The 19,605-nt window shown below is 37.2% G+C and overlaps 1 protein-coding gene and 1 long non-coding RNA gene across 2 annotated transcripts in view; one reads left to right on the forward strand and one right to left on the reverse strand.

Moving 5' to 3' along the window:
• Cntnap2 (contactin associated protein 2) overlaps positions 1-19,605 on the reverse strand; it is a 2,081,518-nt gene that overhangs the window by 838,116 nt on the left and 1,223,797 nt on the right. The gene's annotated exons all lie outside the window — the stretch shown is intronic.
• Positions 951-12,180, forward strand: LOC143272294 (uncharacterized). Its single transcript, XR_013049729.1, has 4 exons — positions 951-1,085; positions 9,528-9,672; positions 10,851-10,952; positions 11,664-12,180. It is a non-coding gene; the product is annotated as an uncharacterized LOC143272294 (long non-coding RNA).

Raw genomic sequence — 19,605 nt, forward strand, 5'->3', positions numbered from 1 at the left:
GCCCATTTACTCCAGATTATTCCCTTCCTATGCCCAACACAAATTAATTTATTTTATCCAATAAAAAAGAAAAGTCTCCTTTGGGTACCAAGGAGACCACAATGTGCATAAAAAGGTCATTACAGTTTGGATGTGAAATGTTCCCACAAGGTTGGGTTTTGAATGGTCACAAGTGGTCACCAGATGTCATTTGTATTTAGGGGGGTTGCAGAAAGTTTTAAGAGGTGGAATTTTTAATGATTTTTGTGTATTTCGTTTTGCTTTTGAGAAAGAGAGAGAACATAAAGTTGGGTATGTAGGGAGATGAGAATTTCTGAGAGGAGTTTGAAGACAAGACAGAATATGATCAAACTATAGTGTATGAAATTTTTAATTAAAAACAGATAGGTGGGCCTAGCTGACAGAAGTAGGTCATTGTAGGTGAGTCCTTGGGGCTGTATTTTTGGGGTTCTTCCATACACACTCTGACTCCTGAATACCAAAAAGCGATGATGTGCCTCCCACATAATGCCAGTAAATGGCATTCAGCACCTAGAACCAGGTAACCATGGACTAAACTCCCTAACATGAGAAAGAAAAATCACTGTTGGCCTCTGTAAATTGTCTGCATTAGATAATAGTTCATATAAACAGAGAGAAGCAACTAGAAACAGACAAATACCTCTAAACTCATATAATCCACATGTAAGCATACAGGACAATAAAACAGGTGATGTTTACATTATTGTATATTAGAAAGAGATAAATAGCAGGAAAAATAAGCATATAAGAAGATAAATGGGAATTGAGATGAAGCAATTACAATTTTAATCATGGCTGTCAAGTTAGGTCTTAGCAAGAAAGTGACATCTGAGTGATGACTCTGTAAAGTTTCTGGAATGTGTCATGCAGATAGGTATATGAGTTGAAGAGCAAATGAAATACAGGTCAGATGCAGTCATGAGTTGAGCCTAAAGTGAGGCAGGGACCCAGTGAGGAGGTAAAGGGAGAAGAACAAGAAGCCAAGAGTCTCAGAGGCTGCTGGCTGTGATCTATATTGAACTGAAAGTTGATTTCATCAGGATTTCTCCAGCTGCTGATTCAAGGTATGACAAAGGTGGGGATGGAGACCAAGGAGGAGGTGACTGTAAAAACAGGCCAAGGACATGGAGTCAGAGACAGGGTAGTAGAACAGAATTAGCTGATGGACTGGCTGAACATGAGTATAGGCCAACAGAGAAGATGGAATTTGGCTCCAGAATTTGGAACAATGTGTTTGTTACCTTCTCTGTACTCACTGTGTCGGTTATAATTAGGCTGGATCATCTCATGTCTATCAGTGTCACTTGCTAATTCTTTGTAATTCCAGTCTCACTTTCAGAGAGTATTAATCTAATTAACACAGCCTATTCTAAACACTCCATTAAACAGCATTTGTTTTGTCAGGTAGCTAGGTTTATTCTGTCTGTGTTTTGTCCTCATTTAGCAGACTTCTAGACTTCAAACTTTATAATACACATACACACACAGACTCACACACACAAAGAGAGAGAGAATGAGAGAGAGAGAGAGAGAGAGAGAGAGAGAGAGAGAGAGAGAGAGAGAATTCCTTTAGCTGTATACCTGCTAATGACCCTAGAAGGTTCCAATGGGCATTTATAGTCCAATGTTCACAAGATGACTCTGGTTAAACCAACTAGGTCACAAACCAAACCAAAATTCATGATGCTAAGAAAGGGACTGATAGAGGTGAGGGAGTGTTAATAAAGATGGGAGGGAGAGAAGAAGAGGTATAGGAGAGAGACTAATCACAATACAGCATATATAATATATACATGAAATTGTCAAATAAATTAATCAATAAGAACGAATATATATATATATATATGTAAGTGCAGTAGATTTTTAAAGCAGATGATGTTTAGAACTAGAAAATTGATTCTACTTATAAATCTATGAATATCTGGATTTTTTACATGTAAAATAAAATATATGCAAATATCTATTTGTAATTATTCATATAATATATAATATCAATATATCTATATATATTAGGAATATTGTACATTCACCTACCCAAAAAATATAATCTACTCATAAGTCCAAATAAAAAAATGTATTTGGAGCTGGGGAGATGGTAGGATGCTTGTCTAGCATTCATGAAGGCCTGAGTTCAATCACTAGCTCTCTATGAAACCATACATGGTGGCACATGCCTGAAGAGGTAGAGACTTGTGGATCAGGAGTTCAAGACCATCCTCAGTGAGTTATAGAATAACTTGGGTTACATGAAACCCTGTCTCAGCAAAAGAAAGAGAAGTATGCTTGTTTTTCATTGTTATTAGTACCTAACATAGTATTGTGGAGAAAATTACAGGGATTTCTTGTGGGGACGCAAAGCTTTATTACTATGCTTCTTTTCAAATGGGTATAGAATTTACTTGAGCAGGTCTATGATAGATCAGTGATCCCAGCACATGTTAGTCAGGATCCCAAATATCAAAGCCTTCCATGTTTCTGAAGATGACCAGTTTTCAGAAGTGTCCCCTGGGATGGAAAAAAAGAAAAAGCACCATATGGCTGATGGCATTTCATTTCTAATGAGAACAGAAGTTCCACTGGGTGCCAGGTAAAACAAAAGGCTCCCTTAGAACCAAAAATAATTATATAAAATTGGGAGATAGAACAAGAAGGTTCCAGGCCTCTGAGAGAATGCGAAGCCCCTACAATGAAGAAGGCAGCCACACATGAACAGCTGGAGTTTCTGCTGTCTAATGTTGCCCAGAGTCAATGAGAGGATGGGAGTTCAACACTCACTTCACTGATTGTGAACAATAATGTTTCCTCACACACAAGGAATATTTATTGTTATTGCAATCTGACAGCAACCACAATAAGGTGAATAGAGAGCCTTATGGCTACTTTGTTGACAGCAACACAGACCTCAAAGAGGAAGAGTGACAGTTACCACGCATCTACTGTCCGGGTGGAAAGGAGAATCATAGAAAACAACAAACAAACAATGAAGAGTCTTTTTGCTTAAGATTACAGTGTAGTTGGGTATGTAGACAAATAAATAGATACATTAAACATGTCCAGAGATTTAGAGTATGGAATTACTTACTTTCTGGTCTTAAATTTCTATTTATCTTGGCACAAAAATGTTTACTAAAAATAAGTTTACCATTTGTTACAAAATGATTGCATAAATATGAGATGAACAAGGACAACAACAATCGACAAGCTAATGTGGACTGGGTTGAAGCATGATCCTAATTAGTCTTAACAATAATAACCCAGAGTCAAATATCGAGGATGAAAGCTGAAAGATCAGAAAAGCAGAGCAGTCAGCCACAAGAGACTTCTTATCTCTATGAAATCTCAGGCCAAATAGGGCATTCTGTCTCTATGAATCCTCAGACTGAATGGGCCTCCTGAGTACTAGGTTTAAAGGTGTGAGCCTCCCATGTACTGGAATCAAAAGTGTGAGCCTCCCAGGTGCTGGGATCAAAGGCATGAGCCTCCTAGGTGCTGAGATCAAAGGCATGAGGCTCCCAGGTACTGGGATCAAAGGCTTTATCCTCCCTAGTGCTAGGATTAAAGGTGTGAGCCTCTACCATTTGGATCTGTTTCTCTTTTAGACTGGCTCAATCTCCTGTATCCCAGGGTGGCCTTGAACTCCTGATCTTCCTGCTTCCTCCTCCCAAGTGCTGGGATTAAAGGTGTGTGTGTGTGTGTGTGTGTGTGTGTGTGTGTGTGTGTGTGTGTGTGCCACCACTGCCTGGCCTCTATGGTTAGCTAGTGTCTAGCTCCATAGCTCCACCCTCTGATATCCAGGCAAGCTTTATTTGTCAGAACACAAACAAAATATCATATAACACTGGGCAAAGCCTGGAAGATGTCAATGCTAGACAAAGAACTACAGACAGCTAAGAAATGCTGACAGCAGGAGAAATAGTCTTCCCCAGGGAAGAGCACTCCAAATGGTTATGTAATACAAGATGGTCAGCCATGAAAACACACATACAAGTGACGTCACATAGATTGAGCAGGTTGACTTTGTGTATTTAGGAATATAGATGTATATACACATAAATATATGCATGTAACAACAAGTAATGTAAAAAAGAGTCTGTGAATTTGAAAGATAGCAAGGAGAGGTATGGGAAGTTTTGAAGAAAGAAAAGGGAAGGGGTAAATGTAATTATATTCTAATTTCAAAACTTCAAAGTAATAATTTTAAAATATTGATGTTCACTTCAACTAAAATTATACATCAAAATATGAAAAAATATTTAAAGATGATGTAATTTTATCCCCTGTCAAAATTATGGCACAGCATATATATATATATATATATATATATATATATATATATATAATTTACTTTTTATTTAGCCTGTGTCCTCCTAAGCACTGGGATTACAGATGTCTGTCACCACACCTGGTACATGCAGTGCTGAGGATCAAAGCCAAGATCTTGTGAATGCTTGGCAGGTACTCTAGCAATTAAGCTACCTCCCCAGGCCAAATATTTATATTTTTAAACAAGTTATCCTGGTTTTATTACTACAGTGGGATATTCTTGTGGTTTCTATACCAAACAACATAATTCTGTTTCTGACTTTAGTGCTTTCCTGACATATTGTTATATCACCACTTTTTTTTATCATATACTTAGTTATAGATGTTAAAATATATCTTATTTTTCAACATTAAAAACTGTATTGAACTGAAAAACATGTATGGGGCTGAAGCTATGGCTTAGTAATATACCAGTTGCCTTTGTGCATGCAACTCTAGGTTCAATCCCCACTACTATTATAGAGAGAATATTATTTAGATTTAGAGGGTTATGAACTCAATCAATTAATTAAAATAAATAATAAAAACATTTGCAACTTTTGGTAAATATGTCTAAGTATTTCCTTAATGTACAACCTGTAAGTGGAAAATTGGCCAAAAGCCACTTATATTTAAGTTAACAATGTTGACCTCTGGAAGGTAAGGATAGATTGAAGTCGAATTTACTGTTCATTAAATAACAAATATTCTTAACTTTCCTACAGGCTAACGTAAGTACAAACAAACTAACATTTGAAAAATCACTCCTCAAAATCATCTAGACAATTTTTCTACTGATTTCATTGCTATTTGGTTTTAGTACTAAAGTTTTTGAGTAAAAATGGTATTTTGGGATTCTCTTTTAAGACAGCAAACCTTGCTGGGATTAGTGGTGCACACTTATATGTTCTAAATGAATTCTTATATTCTTAAACTCTAAGAACTCAGGAGGTCGAGTTTCAGGAACCCTGAATTCAAGTTCTGCCTGGGCCACATAATGCATTAAAAGTCAGTTTGAGACACAATTAAACAAATAAAAACAACAGATCCCCTCACCCAGAGGAAATTATTCATAGATGATTCCCAAAATTGTCTCAAAAAACGTGTATGGAAATGGATTTGGATAGTTGGATGCTGTAGCATGGTTATCTGTGAACACATGTGTATTAGATTCTTTCCTGTTGTGATAAAATACCCTGGCAAAAGCTAGCTAACAAAAAGAAGGTTAATCTTCCCTTTGATTTCAAAGGGGATATAGTCCATCATGGCAGGCAAGATGCAGAAGCAGGAACATGAGTACAGCCTGACAATTGCCAAGCAGAGAACAGGAAGTATGAAAGGCTCTAACAATCTCAAAAACTTCACCCTCTGTTGAAGTACTTTCTCTAATCAGCCCCTATAACCTTCCAAAATATCACCACCATCAGGAGTTCAAACACACAGCATGGGAACTTTATATCAAACCAACACAATGTGCACATGTGAGATCTCTGGGCAGTGGTGCATAGCAAGTGTGGTGTGAATGAGAGCATAGCAATATGATTGAGAATGCCCCCCCCCATATGCTCAGGTATTGGAACCCTTGGTCCCAGTTGGGAATGCTGTTGGGGAGATTTAGGAGTGGAGCCGTGTTCGAGAAAGTACGTCGCAGCCTCCTGCTGCTATTCCCGGTGTACTTGTGAGCTCTCCTCTTCCTCTCTCCCCATTCCTTTCTCTTCTCTTTTTTTTCACATTCTCTCCCTATGTCTCCTAGCTTTGTGCTTATAGTTCAAGCTGTGAGATCACAGCCTCCGGATGCAGCCACCCTGCCTGACCGCTGCCTCTGTCATGCCATTATGTATTCTAACACTGTGGAACTGTAAGATGAAATAATTTTTCCTCCACTAACATACTAAACACTGTAGGTGGTATCCTACCCTGTAATTTTTCTCATCCAACTCACATTATTTCTTTTCTCAAAAATTTGCCTTGTATTTCTTTTGTCTCCTAGAAGATAATAAAGTTGGCTGGTATGCATCCATTGATATAGTCGCATACAGGCTGCTGAGTGTGGTTACAATTAAACAGAAAACTTTTACTTATGCTCCCATCAGTACTTGGACCTCTCACTATACAAAGAAAGCATTTGCAGGCATTGTTCTTTGTTCATGTGAGGTCAGAGAAAATAGGTCAGTTTATAGCCAAGAACAACCAGCAGAGCCTGAACATAAGAAATAGGTGGTCTTCTGATGTCTGCCTTAGCCATTTGTCTCTGATCCTTATCATTTTGATGCAAAGAGATTACCATGTGCATAACAACTTTGTATGATCAGATTCTGTTAAATACTTGGGTTCAGCATGTTAGAGAGCGGTAAGTCTGTTTTTAGCCTCCTCTTTTTGCTGACAAAAACTTTAAAAACTCAAGCATGCTCAGATTAGAAACATTATGTATACATAAAAAAATATGCACCACATGATATGAGCTCTTGGATAAAACTCATTAACTTACTATTAGAAACTTACTAAATTACATCCTAGTTTTATTACAAGATGCAAAAAATGTTGTTTTAAGGGATAATTAGCTTTTTCATTAAAAAAAAAAAACAGTTTGAAGAAGAAAGAACCCTTTTCTCAAAGGCATGCAGAATTAAATAGTGAAATCATTACCCTATGAATTCTTGGTGCTTCTGCAACTCTTAAATAGTGTATGAGGATCCGAACAAAAGGAAAAGTGCTAGACAGCATTCAAAGAGGCGATGGGTTTGTATTCATAATGTACTAAAGGTACCACCTTTTGTCACCAACATAACAAAGGGAGGCAGGAGGGTAAAAAACTAAACAGGACTAGAGTCATTTGTCATTTGTATTCATTCATACAGAACACAATGTTCCTTATGTGGTCTGCACTCAGGACCAAGAGAAACAACACTCTGTGTGTGTGTGTGTGTGTGTGTGTGTGTGTATGTGTGTGTGTGTGTTATGGGCATACTATGGAACCATCTGTGGAATTTAAAACAAATTAAGCATTCTAATAAAATCAAAATACCATCTATGTTGAACATAAATCCCCTTCATCTTCCGTATATTATTTAGAAATGATTAACTGATAATTTCAAACCTATGAGTGCTACTTTTGCATCGGTACATAGAAAATTTAGAAATTTTAAAATCTGGTCTTTGTTAGCTCAAGTTGAACTTTTGAGAAGGACTTAAGGAAAGGGTTTTTCTATGTATGGGTATCATGCCTGCATATATGTCTGTGTACCCTGGACATGCAGTGTCCATAGAAGCCGGAAGAGAGAATAGCAACCACGGAAGCTTGAGCAACAGACAGTTGTGGACAGCCACGTTGATGCCGAGAATAAAACCTTGGTCCTCTTAACTGCTGAACCATCCATCCAACCCTGAGGGGAACTTCTTTTGTTCACATGATTTTTAGTAACCATGAACACAAATTCAATATAAAGAATCTGAATGATGGACTTGGGATGTAAGACCTGCCTTACATTGTCTATGGGCTGTCCCTAGGGTGGGTAGGAGAACCTTGAGTTTCTCTACCCTTATGTAGTGTTTTGGCCATGTATTTACTTCCTGGAGAGGATGAGGTGACCAACAAGTCCCTGATGAGAAGGTGCTGAGCTCATGAAAGGTTCATGAGGGGAGGGGCTGTAAACACATCCAAAGGCTAATGCAGAGCAGAGACTTGGTAAAAGGACACTGGTGATGTCATAGCCACCAGAATCTAGGGAACATGAAGTCAATGAAGGAAAAACAAGAGTCAGGAGAACTCAGAGTATTCAGGACAGAGAAGAGAGCTGGCTACACCTGCCTAGACTAATTGGAGTATTTTGATCATTTCACAGTTGTCTAGTCATCTTGTTAAAACTCAGACTCAGTGGGGAAGGTGATGGAAAAGTAAAACAGCAGTTAAGAGCATTTGCAACTCTTGCAGAGGGTCCAAGTTCAGTTCCCAGTGACTACCACCAACCACCTGAACGCCAGTTCTAGGGAATCTGATGCCATCCTCTGCCCTTCTTGGGTACCAGGCAAAAATTTGTTATACACATAGGCAAAATACTCATACAAGGGAAAAAACATAAATCTAAAAATATCAGTCCCATAGACCTTGTTACATACTTGTGGGATAGCCACCAGGAATCTGTGTGCTTATTTGTTCCCCTAGGTGGGTATCCAACTATAGTCAAATAATCACTCATTTAAGAGATAAGAAAACTCAAACCAGGTTGACATAGAACTGAGATATATTGGAAGATGGTATCCACATTCCACTCTGAAATCCAAATCCCTCTTCTTTTCAGTTCCTAGAAACACTTCAGAATCCACTAAATCTCTAGATTAAAATGTCTGCAGAGAAAATCTCAGAACACATTCTATATAATACAAAAGGGTTAAACCCTATATCAGAGGGAGTTTTTATTAGTAAGACAATAAGAAGGGAGTTCTCCTTTTTTGATATGTCTGTAATTATGAAAGCAGTTGTGAATGCTGCCCACCACCCTCGACATAAGTGAGAAACAATCTTAACACGGAACTGATAAAACAGTGATGGGGATTGAACTCCATGCCTTCCAGAGATCTTTGCAATGTTCACTAATAAGAGATTTTCTTCACTTGATACAGAATAGAGGGGACCTGTGGGCAAAGGAGCAAGAAACAGATGAGGGCAAGCTTGAAGGTTTAGCCTAAGTTTAGCTCTGTTTTTTTCCTAACAAAAATTCCTATTATAGTTTGGGGGTGTCAAGCTGGTTGTATGTGCCCCCCTTTCATCATATAGTATGCACCCCTTGAATGCCTATTGCATTTCTCTTGCCTTGTGATTTGGTTTAAAATCAGTTGGTAAATCTGCATTGCTCTTTCACTCTCTCACTGACAAGGTCTGTGTTCCCTGCTGTTGGGAACAGAGCATGGTATCTTGAATCAGAGGGATTCTAGAATGCTTCCTGCAATATATGAGACTACCTGGATAAGGAAGAACAGGTTAGAGTTAATTAATTAGAAAGGGAATAGGAAACACCTTGTTTGCAAAGGCTTGTAGGAAGCATCAAAGATGTTCTTCTTAGCTGCAGCAAGTGGGAATGTTGGAAATGAATGAGTACAGTCCAGTGTGAGGAGATGTATATTTCTCAGATTTTATCTGACAACCTTGGTGACTTCTTGAAGGGTCTTAACCTGAGAAGTGATTGCATCTGCTACTTTTTTGGCAGATGTGTGAAGAATAAACTGAAGGTTTTCAAATCAGGACTTGGAAAGTTCCTGAGGTAATTCAGACATAAGGACCCTACATTGAGACACAAGCCTGCAGAGGAAGATGGAACACAATAATCTTGGACATGGAAGATGCTGAATGGGGTGGGTGATTGGGTGTGAGGGTTTCCAGATGATGCCTCCAGTAGCTGCTTTGGTTCCTAATGGACTATGCTGCCTTATGAAAGAACCAAGGATTGGGATGGGAGAAGGAAAAAGCTAAATTCCAACATGCTGAGCTTATTGTAGATGCATAATATGTGGGATCAAGAGATAGTCATTCAATAAGGACTTATATTTAATTTTAACTGTGTTTTGGACTCCCAGTAAAATGGGATGTTCTGAACTCCTAATTAAGATGCAAGAATCTCCATCTTATAAATGGAAATTGAAGTTACAGTGACAAGGTGAATAGGAAAGCCAAAGAGAAGAGTTCACAGGTACCTATAGGGCTGAGTACAATGTGACTCCAGGGAATTACCAGTCTGTGCCTTGTCTTCTCTCATTTGACCTCTTTCTATGTCAGTTGGTAATAGGAGGCATCTAAGTTTTCTTGTGGATAGATTGTGTTAAAAGGAGAGAATTTTCAGTGCCTGGGAGTGCTAGGAATGTCTATTACACTTTTACATCCAGGGCCACTGCTTTTGATGGCCTATTATGTATGACTAATAACGAACCTCCATTTCACATTGCATAAGATCTGAGACCCAGAAGAAAAACTTTCAAGGTGAAAACTATCATCTCCAGTATACTTAAGGGGGTGAGGACCAATCTGTTACACTCCAACATATATTCTCCACTTAAAATGTCACAAGAAGAAAGAAGTTGAACAGTTTGGAGAAAGACATTGGAAGTCACTTTAGCCTGTTAGGTTTTTGTCAGAGCAAATGTGGAACCAATAAAGACAATGGGTAGAGGTTGATGGTCCAGGCAGCTTCCCACGAAGCTGAGCTTTCAACTCTTAGGTCAGACAAGCCACACCACCAAGGAAACTACATCAAATAGAGTTTTTAAAGATACCATTGTAAAGAGGCTAAATGGTTGACTACTGGCCATTGGACAGATGTATCAAAATGTATTTCAAGGGATAAAAATCTTTGCTGATCATTGCTCTCTTTTCTTACTGACAAGTGTGAGGGTACTATTGGTACCAGGAATGTTTTTTTTTCTTCACCCCTTAATCATATTGACCATTTTTGTCACAAATAGACAAAGGTGAGACTGGAGGACCATAACCTTCCCTTAGCCAATAGCTGTTGTGACCTGTTATTATCTTTTTCCAGTATTCACTCCAGTCTACTGTCATGAGGAATGAGGCTGGAGCTGGCTCCCATGAGGACCCTTCCTGAGACTGGAACGGATGAGTGACACATTACCATCACAAGGTCTGACTCAGAGCCTTTTGACGTTGATCTTTCTGGACCTGCAAAAAATCCATTTGTAAACTCAGACTTTCCCCCAAAAGACATTACATGAAGGAGTGGTGTGGGCTCTGACATGAAAAAGCTTTTACTGAGCTTTGCTTTTACGTCTCCCATGACCCACAACTCTACAGGTTGCAGAATACTTTATACTAGCTGGGGATGCAGGGCTCTAGAGTCGTTTGTTTGATAATCTACAGCAGGACTTAAAAGGAAGCTGGAAAAGAGAAAGTAAAATTAAGGAAAAGGATACATTTATTCCCCTTAAGTAAATCCCTCTGCTCTATTGCCCCTAAATTCTCCCAGATTTACATCAGTGTGTTGATAATTGCAGAAACAACCACGAACTTTAGAGGATAATTGGCCCTATTTCAAGACACTTTTTAGAGTACATACTACACGTTGTAGCTATAAAGTAATAAAATAGATTTTTGCTGGTTGTCTTGGACATTCATTCACATTATTTGTAGTCACACACAGTGTGTATGTGTGTGAGTGTGGTGGCATTTTATACTTTGAATTTCCTTTATAGTTTTTAGAAGTTACAAAATAATAGAATTAATTGCTTTGAATTTAGTCATTTTGCAGTGGGCAAATATTGATTTCTTTCCCAACACCTTTAATTTCTAATGGAGCTTGAAATTAACTTTGGATTTTAATTCTATTTTATTCTAGGTTTGTACATCGGGGCCATTAATAACGTCAGGAGAGTGCTGAGAGGAGTATTTCTGAGCCAGGAGCCCTCAGTGAGACTTACAGCCCCCAAAGCTCCAGGTTTTCAGGGGAAGAGGAAGAATATGTGAGCTAACCACTACAGCACAGTTATCTCAGAGGAACCATTGATGAAAAGGTACCTCTGATCAATCCCTGAAGATATATCTGTTAGCAGGTGTGTGCGCACACGTGATTAATAGGAGCAAAAATATTTAGGGTAGCAAAGAACAGATTTTCATCCCTCACTGTGGTATTTTGAAAGAAAATGCTCCTCCCCAAAAGGTGTGGTACTATTAGGAAGTGTGGCCTTGTTGGGGTAGGTGTGGTCTATTGGAAGTGTGTCACCGTGGGGACCAGCTTTGAGGTCTCTTTTCTCAAACTTCACTCAGTGTGACAGTCAGTTGACTTCCTGATACCTTCTGGTCAAAATGTAGCCAGCAATACATCTGCCTGCATGCTGCCATGCTCCTCTTAATGATAATGGACTGAAACTCTGAAACTGTAAGCAAGCCTCCCCAATTAAATGTTTTCTTTATAGGAGTTGCTGTGGTCATGTTGTCTCTTCACGTCAATAGAAAACCCTAAGACACTTACAAAAGAGCTGGGAAACCAAGTATTTTGATTCAAATGTTAATAGTCTAATGTGTTAAAAGATTAATATATATATGCTATACTTATAATATATAAATATGCATGGTATATAAATATTCATGTTATATGTGAGATAAATTAAAGTAATACATATATGCATAATATAAATATAATTTTAAAATTATGTTATATGCAACATAAGCTATATATTATGTGTACTATGCACTTCCATAGTATATATATATGTGTGTGTGTGTGTGTATACACACACACACACACATACACACACACACACACACACACCCCTATACCTATAAGTTTAAACTCTAAAATTAAATTCAAGTCTTTGAGGTTTTACCATTTTCCTAATGGTTTTATGCTCTCTTTGTAAGACATGGTGATTGGAATACATGACTGTTGGGAGCCCTGAGAGCTGGAATTTTATAAACATCCAAAAGGATGTTAGTATCCCTGCTTTTCCAAGAGGATCCTTAAACTCATGCCCACAGCAGTTACTTTGAGGATGAGGGGAATCAGTGGGTACTGGCTTGGGAGTGTGGCATGTGGTTGACTTATCTACTGGACCCTCCAATATAAAACACATTTCATAGAATGTTTCCCAAAGTGGTCTCTTGGCGGCACAAATTTTTGGTGCTTTGGGCATTACAAAAGCTGTGTCAGAAGGAAGGCTATATGATCATAAAATTTCACAAAGCAATGAACAGTTGTCATGTACTTTGAACCAATAATTCTTAATCTGAAAAGTGGGGTAGTAATGTTTTCTAACAAGCAGAGTTGAATATATAGCTCAATTTTTATACATACTGCTCCAATCCTATTAATGTTCTTCTATCTGCAATGAACTATGCAATTAATTCTTAAATATTATTTACCTAAAACTTTGTATACATTGATCATTCTCTCCATGCTCCATTTCCTCAACTGCTGGCCATCTCTATTATTATAATGTTTCCATGAGTTTGGATTGCTTTTGTTTTTAAAAATATTATAGATATAATTGTTACAACTTTTTAAAGTTTCTCTGTGTGAATTGTTAGTATGTTCTCTGGGCTCAATTATGTTGTTGCAAATGGCAGAGTTTCCTTTTACACATGATTGAATAATGTCCCATGAGGTGAACATGTATGCGTGCATGTATATACATGCATTTGTTAGTGCATGTGTGTGTTTATGAAACCTTTTCTTCATCCATTCACCCATCAACTTATATGTGGTTTAAATGTCTTAGCTATTACAAATAATACTGCAATGAACAGGGGAGTGTAGATGTCTCTTTGCCACATTCTTTTTATTTTCCAAGGATGGCTGGATGCTCTGGTGGTTCTGTTTTTATTTTTTTTTTTTTGAGGAATTTTAAACTATCATTTTGACATGGGCAAGCCAACTTTCATTTCCACCCATAGTGTTCAAGAATTATTTCCCCTATATCTTTAACAACATACACATCTTATTTCTTTGGTTTTAACCATTCTAAAGGAATTAATATTTTATCACAATATTTAATATTGTGATTTGCATGATTTATAATTCAAACTTTTGGTTACTTCTTATCAATTTGCATATCTTCTTTGAAAAAATATGTCTAGTTGGGTCATTTGCCCAGTTTTTTATGATGTTGTTATTTCTGAGGTGGATTGATATTTGTATATTTTAGAGTCTGACTTATTATAAGACATGAGATTTGGATAGTCTTTCCTGGCACTACACAGCTTGACTTTTTTTTCACTTCATTGATTGTCCCTTTGCTGTGCAGCAGCTTTTCAGGATTTTTTGTCATGTTTACTGTCCATACCTTTAGAGTCAGTATTAGTTTTGTTGTTGTTGTTATTGCTCTCACAAAATACCTGACAAAACCAATTTAATGATGGAAGAGTTTATTTAGATCACAGTTTGAGGGTGCAGCTCATCATTGTGGGAAAGTTATGGTGACAGAAACATGTACCTGATCACATTTCATCCACAGTCAAGGACCAGAAAAAAGTGAATACTGGTACTCAGTTCACCTTTCCCATTTTGGTTAGTCAACTCATAGAATGTTGTCATCTACATTTAGAGTAGGTCTCTGGACTTCAATTAACCCACTCTATCTATGTCAGGATCTTTGTCTTGTAGGTGATTCTTCTAGTGACAATCACTATTACCATCATAGGGCCATATCTAAAACATCATTGCCTAGCAGTATAAAAGGGGCTATACCTCTACATCTACATTGAAGGACTTTATGTCTTCAGATTTAACTGTAATTCTTCAACACATTTTTAGTGATTCTATTATTCTATTTATTGTGTAATAGGGTTCAAACCCAGGGTCTCATGTATGCTAGGCAAGTAAGTACTCAACCATCGAGTTATGTGTGAATTTACTTGAGTAAGTTTTGTTAGTGGTGTAGAGCATGGTACATTTTAGTTCTATTTTTTTAGTGAAAGGATATTCAGTTTTCTCAGAAACATATATAATTTCTTTGGCATCTGATTTTTCATGTTATTAATATACATTTTATTGCATGTATATTTGTGTGTGTGTGTGTGTGTGTGTGTGTGTGTGTGTGTGTGTGTGTGTATGCACATGTCAGAGGACAACTTTCATAAATTATTTCTCTCTTTTCACCATGGAGGATCTTGGGGATTAAACTCAGATGGTCAGATTTAGTGGCAGTTGCCTCTACCCACTGTGATAGCCCTCACGCTGTTGTTTAAATCCTACAATTTTCCTGGGGATAGACTTGATACTTCTAAAAGCAGTTTGGTGTAGTTTCTAAGCATAAGATCATGTCTCTATAATAAGAGATAATATGATTTCATTTTTTTTTTTTTAGAATTTGGATGTTATTTCTTTCTTTTTCTTGTCCTGTTCTGGAAAGGATTTCCAATATTTACTGAATAGAGGTTTTTGAAAGTGGGCATCCTTATCTTCTTCTTAATCTTAGGAGCAAAGCTTTTAGCTCTTTGTTGAGTACAATATCAGTGGTAGGCTTGTGCTAAGGCATATTCCTCTTAATTTATTGATATTTTAATATGAAAAGGTGTAAATTATTTTGAATGTGTAAATTATTTTGAATGATCTTTTTGTTAAAATGATCAAATAATTTTATCCCTAATTGTGTTAATAAGTTATATAAAACACATTGATTTGCATCTATGGACTCATTTCTTTAACAAAAAATCCTACTTGACCACGGTGTATAATTTTTAACTTGCCGTAGATTTACTGAGTATTTTTTTCATTGTGCTTATCAAGGACACTAGTCTACACATGTCTTTTGTTGTAATACCCTTGTCTGGTTTTTACAGCGGGATGTTAAACCATGTATAGGAGTGTCCCAGTATTTTCTACAGAACAAAAATTGTCACACAGTAAATGGTGTACAAAATATCCATGATACTATCAAGTCAAAATTATTAATTTGACAAATACTCACAATGAGGAGATATTCCCTCAAAAGCCAGGGACTTCAAATGTTCAGAGTCTAGTAAATCTATTTTGTGTTTATTTGTTTCTAATAGGTTCTTCCTTTACAGTCCAGGCTCTCCTCAAATTCACAATTGTCTTGTTGAGACTCTCAAGCACTGCAACCACAGGTATATGCCACCACACTCAGCTTTAAATGTAATATTAGTAATGTTTCATGGGTTTATTGCATTGTGAGTATTCCTGTTGACAATTATTGTGGCTCAGTTACTCAAATATATCTAATACTTTACACATAGTAAGCAGGAATTAGACACTGTGTTAAAAGATAGAAAGTCACACTCAATGACCTGACTTGCAACAATGGTTAGAGAATGTAATATACTTTGGATTCAGATGATGTAAAGAGAAGCCTATGTGAGGTGTACCATAAGTGTGTATGATTAAAGTTTTATTGAGTTAAAACAACCCAAATGTTGCCAAGATTGTAGGTTTCTCTCCACAAACTGACAGCAAGACCCAATTTAGAAGACAACACCTATTTAACTCATTGAACATGGAGATGTTGAATTGGTACCTAGAGCATTCACTTCTATGTTCTAAAATCTTTGGCATGGGTATGTACTCTATATACTCTCAAAAGAGAAATGTAACTATCAGATGGAACTCATATCCAAAACTACTTGGGTGACCAAGAACCTGAGACTAGATAGACCAGAGACATAGGGTAAAACAAGGTAATACTGGTCTAAAAAAGGGCAGGGAATGTAGTGTTAAGGTGACTCCTAATGATATTCAGCTATCCTCATAGGTCAGTCCCTCATTCAGCTATCACCAGAGAAGCTTCCTCCTGCAGAGATGGGATCAAATATAGAAACCAAAAGCCAGACATTATGCAGAGAGTGAGAGACCTTGAAACAGTCATCCTTAAATGGAATATCTCCATCAAATTCCTCACCTCAGAGCTCAGAGAATCCTATGGAAGAGGAGGCAGAAATATGTAAGAGTCAGAGGGAATGAGGGACAAACAAGGTCCTCTAAATCAACATGAGCAAAGCTCTTATGAACTCAAGGAGACTAAAGCAGAAAGCACATGGTCTGCATGGGCCTGTATCAGATCCTCTGCATTTTATATTATGGCCTCCAGTTTAGTGTTTTTATTAGATTCCTGTGTGTGCAAATGAGTGGGTCTCTGATTCTTGTGACTTCTTTGGGGCTCTTTTCCTTCTGTTGGTTTGTCCAATTTATCCAACTTCAATATGATAGTTTTTGTTTTATCTTATTGTATATTGTTTTATAATATTTAAAAAATGAATGAATGAATGAAAATCTAGCTAAGTTTTTATTAACCTACGTTTTTAAATTAAAGGATAAAAACTGAACTGTCACTTATACCTGCTGGAAGTGGGAAAATTATAGTGTTCTCTAGTAGAGTGACACTGGGTTTATCAACTACTCCAGGCCAGGCTTTATGTTCAGGAGTAGCTGATCAAGGTATAATGGGCTACATAGAGTTGTTTTGTTTTGTTGTGTGTGTGCTTTTATTTGATCATAGTTTGGTGTGGATTTTGGTGAGGTGTTTTATTTTGTTTTCTTGGTTTGGGGAGGTTTTGCTTTTGTATAGGGTTTTGTTTGTCTGTTTGTTTGTGGAAAGAACTTAAAATTATTTGTGTAGGGAGGGGGAGTGGATCTGGAAGTGTTTGGGGAAGGGGAAGAACATGATCAAAATACATTTAAATTTAAAATGTATTTTAAATAGACATATAATAAAAACAAACAAAATAAATATGAATATATACAAGTAAAAATTTTATTGGGAATCTAGCCAAGAAAAAATCAGTTAAACTGTTTATCTTCACATTGTTGATGTTATATAAAATTTGAGTGGTCTATGTTCACAGTATTTTAAAATAAAAACATTTGTGCCTTCTCATTTGATTGGTTTTAACATCTGATTTATAATTTTTTCTCATTATTTCTCAGGCATGGAGAGGAGAAGGAATAAATACTAGTGAGAAACTACAGAGCCTTTAATTTATAGCCTATTCTTTCTCAGTAAATATTCCCCATGAGGTATTAGTCACCGTGCTCACTACCATTTCTCTAACTTTACTATGGGTTTGCTACAAAACCAAACCAAACCGCTATTCATTGACTTGACCTCAAAAATAGTTTTGGCCTAAGAATACATTAAATTGAAGGTAGGAAATAAAACTGCCTTAACATATATTTCCATTTTCTCTAAAGTACATTTCCAAGATCTTTATGGTAACTTGACAGATACATAAATCTCTTTATCTTCCATGAGCCACACTCTGGAGCACAAAGAACTAGAAATACTGGTGTGCTTGACCTTGTAATTCAATGGCTAATCTATGCCACATTTCTGCACTCACTATACTAACTCATGGTCTATACTCATCTTTGTTCGTCCCTCTTCTGAAAGTCTTCCTTGGTTCATACATCTTATGTGGGTACATGCTTGGGGAGAGTACCTGGGAAGAATTAAGGAATTTGAGAATGTTGTAGAAGTCCTAGTACAATGACTTTGAGAAGGCAACATGTCAATCAATGTTTTGCTTATTTTTTGCAAAACACACCTTCTAGCGTTAATACATCATACCAATAGTAAGCAGCTCAGTATATTTAATAACATATCACTCCTCCATATCTGCAGGTTCATTGTCATTCTTGTACAAGTATGTAGACAATAAGTTTATCATCCTAGCAATCAGTGTTCCATTTATTGTACCATTAAGCACAAGAATCACAAGTTTCAAGTCTGTTTTCCACTGGGCTTCCTAATTAAGAAAGCACAGTTATCTTAAACTTAACAAATAGGAAGACTGCTGGAGTCTAAATGATCCCAGCATGAAAACTGTAGCTTGTCTTAGATTCATTTCACTTTTGATTCCCATATGGGAAATGGATGTTGATAAAGTGTGGGAGTGAACCTATTCCATAGATAGGTAACCGCAGGTGGTATGACTTGTTAAGACCTGGTGTTCATCTATCCTGTCCTCAGAGGTGGTGACTCAGCATCACAGGCGATGACAGGAGCAGAAGTAAGTTCCATTCTGAGTTCCATTTAAAGCCCTATTTCCAAATCCCTCGGAACTAGTTGTTTGTACTGTATATAAATCATATGTGATCTCAGTTACTGTTTGAAGTCTTTCAACATCTAATCCCTACATACAGGAGACACTGGGAAGTGTTTTGTGGTAAATGTTCTTCACTGATTGCTGATATCAAACCAGTAACTTTCAGCAAACTTCCCGTTGCTATTACCTCTGCCCTGTAAATGAGTCTGTATCATGATGCTTATTTCCAAACTTTTCATTTGATTTAAAATCTAGTTTAGGTTATCGCATTAGTCCCATTTCTCACTGCTTTGAAAAAATAAACCTGACCAAAAAAATGACTTAAGAGAGGAGGGGTTTATTTTGGCTTATAGTCCATGACAGCAGAGGAATTCAAGGTGGTGGGGGATTGAGGTAGCTAGTCACATTACATCCAGAGTCAAGAAGGAGAGGGCAATGAGTGCCTGTGCTCAGTTCCATTTCTCCTTTTTCACTGAAGTCCAGGATGCCAGCCCAGGGGATGACGTTACTCCCAGTAGACTGATGCTATCACCTACATTATAAATTCCTATGGACATGTATAAAGACCTGCCTCCCAGGTAATTCTAGATTTCATCAAGTTGACCATTAAGACTGATGGTGGAAACTACAGAAACACAGCTTAGTAAAAAGGATCTCTTTGCAATCGGGTTATGAAAGTGACACTGAGATAAAGCCAGCATTGCAAGGCTGGGATGCATGTTTATCCACAACTCTGGCAAATGAAATAAGTGAAAGCTGTAGCAGTGGGAAAAGTAACAGTC

Source organism: Peromyscus maniculatus, chromosome 3 (genome assembly GCF_049852395.1).
Source record: "Peromyscus maniculatus bairdii isolate BWxNUB_F1_BW_parent chromosome 3, HU_Pman_BW_mat_3.1, whole genome shotgun sequence".
NCBI lineage: Eukaryota > Metazoa > Chordata > Mammalia > Rodentia > Cricetidae > Peromyscus > Peromyscus maniculatus.